Raw genomic sequence first — 4,671 nt, forward strand, 5'->3', positions numbered from 1 at the left:
ATACAAGTATCTATGTAAACATGCAAGTAAGAATATTTTTCCTTTCAGAAAGAAGATAAAACAAGAGGCTCACCACGGTGGTGCCGGCGATGAGCTCGGCGCGGGTGATCGACGGCGGGGGAGACCGGGGCCCGGGCATTCCATCGAACACCTTGTGTGCATAGGAGGTGAGCTAGAGCACCACCAAGCCCTCTCCCCCTCGGCCAGAGAAAAACAGAGCACTGGGGTGCTCTGCTCGCGAGCGAGGGGTATATATAGGCACCTCATTGGTCCTGGTTGGTGACATGAGCCGGGACTAAAGGGGAGCCTTTGGTCCCGGTTCAAGCCACCAACCGGGACCAATGGTGGTGGGCCAGGAGCGAGGCCCATTGGTCCCGGTTCATCCCACCAACCGGGACCAAAAGGTCCAGATGAACCCCAACTGGGACCAATGGTGGTGGGCCAGGAGCGAGGCCCATTGATCCCGGTTCATCCCACCAATCGGGACCAAAAGGTCCAGATGAACCGGGACCAATGGCCCACGTGGCCCGGCCGGCCCCCTGGGCTCACGAACCGGGACCAATGCCCACATTGGTCCCGGTTCTGGACTGAACCGGGACTAATGGGCTGAGCCGGCCTAGACCAAAGCCCTGTTTTCTACTAGTGCTTGTTAACCTCCAGATATCATAGTTTTGTTCATTAACCAATTAAATTAAAGTTTATATCTTTTTATTGCCATGCAGCGCCGAGTAATAGAGGTCCTATGCCTGGACTGGAAACTTATGCGCAAGGTTCTCATCGACTCTATCTTCATCGCAGCCTCTCCAAATTTAGCCTTATGTTACATTGAAAAGCATAACTGGTTTCCTAACATCGTAATCACATGCATGAATGCAAACTGATTGATTTTCATATCCATGTAGTACTAGTGTTTGATTGATTCTCATATCCTGTAGTACTAGTGTTTGATTGATTGATATTGCCGTGCAGGGAAACCACCAGCGCCTGTGCAGAAACCACCTGCTTCTAATGGTGGTTAGTAGTACTCCAGCACTTGAGATTACATTACTTTAGTCTCTAAGTAAGAGTAGCTACTAAGCTAACATACCGATCGTCGTGTGCGTGCATGCATGCACCATCGTCGATGTGGGCCTACCTTTTTAATCTAGCTTCTTTTCCACGTTCTCCAAAAGATTTCTGTTGCACTTTCTCTTGACATGACCAATTGTTGTCTCTTATGCGTTCGCATGCGTGCAGAAAAGAAGAAAGATAAAGCACTAAGGAACAAGCCGGATAAAAATGGTAGATATATATTCGTCTGCATATAATTCATGTGGCGCTGCTGAAACCTGACGTACAGAAATTTTATTTTAATTTCAGGCAAGGATACAAGTACTTCCAATTAATCGGCCAATTCAGGATCCAGATATAAAATAATTCTCTTATTTGGATTGATCCATGCCGAAGAAGAATGATATGAGAATCTACTGCAGACTTGCTAGTATTTATTAGTAAGTGTTAAGAGGTGGAAGGAAATATGGATCAATCTATTACATGTTAGTAGTTTGTACGTGCTTGCTTGGTGGATTTGTACACTGTCCTAAGTTCATATGTCGGTCTTGTATTCACATGTATTAATAAATTGGGATTGTATTGAGTTTTATCTTCTTTTTTTGGCATGGAGCTTATTTTATCCTTTTTTTTGGTTAAAACCTGTGAATTTTATCTTGAGCAGTGTTAGTCTGGATCTTTGACAAACTCTGCATAAGATGAATAAATATTCTATCACATCATGAGTTCTCACGAATTGAATACACTTTCTGGAAATTTATGTAATTAACTAGGCAATTACCCGCAAAAAAAGGCAATTGCCTCATGCATTGCAATAGAGTCTTGAACATCAGCAGCACTAAACTTTTAATTACTAGTTTTGTACACAATAGCCATGATTTACCAATAGTTTTATCATTAATATGATTGTGTGGCAGACAAATAGAATTCAATTGCCGCAATATGATGTGGGGCGCGGGGGGGATGCCCAGAGGTCCGGCGAAGGAAGAGCCAAAGAGGGAACACTATTACAAAACTATATTACCAAGATTTTTCGGTTGGACAATATGTTGGTGGGCACTGGTTACCAGTAATAGCAGTCAAAATAATGCCCTGAATTATTAAATCAAATTTTAAATTTTGATAAAAAATTGATCTTTCTTTCAATCTAAGCAAACTTTGCCAAAATCCGTGGGGGCACAGGAGGTGCCCTGTAAAGCCGGACCAGGAAAATCACCCAAGAAAAGAAACCCGTGAGTAATACCACAACAAATTACTTCACAATGTAAGCATATGTTTTGTCATTTGGTGCCTTTCGAATATATAATCACAATCTTTACTATGATGAATATACCATATAGGTACAATGTTAACACATTTTGCACTAGTGCAAGTCTAACTCATTTTCCGCTAATTAAATGCTTTGTTGGACAGGGAACCATCCACTTGTCCATGGATCAATGGATTAGATACTGATTTATATACCTGTTTTTCTACTGTAACAACAATCAAGCCAATAGTAATAAGATTTCTCTGTCATTGGCAATCTTTGTCCCATTGATTGATCTCAGTTGAAGGTTCTGTGCTGAGCTGGTTGTGATTTCACTCGCTGACTTCATACTCCGCAGCTGTGCACACGTACACACGTCCAAATAGATACATATACGTTCCACCTGGTTTTACGCCCCTAAGTTGTAGAGGCCACTTAGAAAACTCCACCTTCTCACGTTCAAGTGGAATGTATCTCATGTTCAAGTGGAATGTATATCAATTTGGACGTGTGTACGTGTGCACAGCCGCGGAGTATGAAATCAGCGAGTGAAATCACAACCAGCTCAGCACAGAAAGTTCAGCTGAGATCAATTAATGGGGCAAAGATTGCCAATCACCGAGAAATCTTATTATTATTATTGGCTTGATTATTATTACAATAGAAAAAAAGGTATGCAAATCAGTATTTATTCCATTGATCCATGGACAAGTGGATGGTTCCCTGTCCGACAAAGCATGCATTGACTCGATCATGTCGCATTATTGAAACGGAAAAATGAACCGTAATAATAAGTTGTACTCACCCCGTTTCTAAATATAAGTCTTTGTAGAGATTCCTCTACAAACTACATACGGATGTATATAGACATATTTTAGAGTGTAGATTCACTCATTTTCCTTCATATGTAGTCCATATTGGGATCTCTTAAAAGACTTATATTTAGAAACAGAGGGAGTAGAAGTCAAGTGTATGCAACTAATCAAGGAGTCATCAACCACTCGCATTCTAGGGAACGTTCTGCCGAGTATACTATTCCTTCTCGTCTTCTAAGACACCAAATACTACATAGAAAGGGAGTTGATGGATATAGAGGTTGTGGCAGTAGGCTGTGTTCCATATTTATATATGGTGCGTCAAAAAATCTGAAAAATATTCGCACAATTGTAGTGTCTCCATTCGGGTTTATAAGTCGATGAGGGATTTTCTCTTCATTTTGACTAACGAATGATATGCTATATGCTAAAAATAATCTTTATATTCGTTGTCGAATGAAGTTTCTGTAGGTATTGCATCACCTAACATTTGAACCAGACCCCTGTCGAAATACATGACCATAGGCAGCTTCTAGAGTCCTTATTCATGAAGAAACCCTACCTCGGGTTGGATTCGGCCCGCTATTAGGACTAGCCAAATTTTCCCTGCCCCACCATAAATATTGTCACAGGGGTTTGTTTAGGTTGGATTTGTTCATTTAATACTCAACACAACTGCAACTGTGTGTACTTTGTTTGTGCCTAACACAAACCAAGACCACTTTATCTATATTCACAATATCCAGATTACATAGTATAGTTCGATTGCTTCAAGAAATTAGACCTTCATGGTGATGTTGATCGTGCTCCGCCTCGGTCAATAAAAACTATGGAGTTAGTTTAGCGATTACATAGGCGCAACATCGTCTCACATTCTAGTCGGATCTTCAAAGTCAACTCCAGCCAAATCAACATGTATTTCTCTTCCAAAGATCGGGGCACCATTGTACGTATTACATGCCATGGATAAGAGGAGAAATGGAGATGGAAGGTGGACCTTGGGGGAGGGTGATGTGACGGGTTCTCCAACCTGACACACATATAGCAGCAAGCACGAATGAAAACGTGCAAAGGTTACCGACCTATGTAAAAGTGGTGGAGAGGCCTATGAGCTAGATACCGGCAATCTAGAAGAAGACACTGAGGGTGATTTTGGTGAGGCGGTCGGGAAGGTTGGCAGCGATGCCGTTGCAGAGTTGCAATCACCTTCTTCTTGCAGCCCTGCTGCCTCTTGCTTTGCTCCAGTATTGCGTTTGTCATCAACAATGTGTGCTATGGTGGGAGACAATGACCGAGTTGGAACCTAGAAGCAGGGGTAGGGAGCCAAGTGGGCAATTTGTTGTTGGGGACGTCGATGATTTGGATGGGCGGGAATTCCAGATGTTTCAAGAAAGGGGCCGATGTTGGAGGAAGCGGTGAAACAAAAAGGCGAAAGCCCACTAGATTAGATCCCGGGATGCAAACGGGACAGTGGCTATAAGCCTAAATTATTATCATTCGTAATTTATTTTACTCAATACTAAAGTAGGTGATCCTTGGTACTAATGCGTAAACATG

General features: G+C 42.2%; 1 long non-coding RNA gene across 1 annotated transcript; it reads left to right on the forward strand.

Moving 5' to 3' along the window:
- The first annotated feature begins 644 nt into the window (after positions 1-644).
- On the forward strand, positions 645-1,521 carry LOC125526481. Its single transcript, XR_007291710.1, has 4 exons — positions 645-770; positions 970-1,014; positions 1,237-1,281; positions 1,360-1,521. It is a non-coding gene; the product is annotated as an uncharacterized LOC125526481 (long non-coding RNA).
- Positions 1,522-4,671: the final 3,150 nt, after the last annotated feature.

The sequence above is a fragment of the Triticum urartu genome, unplaced genomic scaffold (genome assembly GCF_003073215.2).
Source record: "Triticum urartu cultivar G1812 unplaced genomic scaffold, Tu2.1 TuUngrouped_contig_10224, whole genome shotgun sequence".
NCBI classification, from domain to species: domain Eukaryota; kingdom Viridiplantae; phylum Streptophyta; class Magnoliopsida; order Poales; family Poaceae; genus Triticum; species Triticum urartu.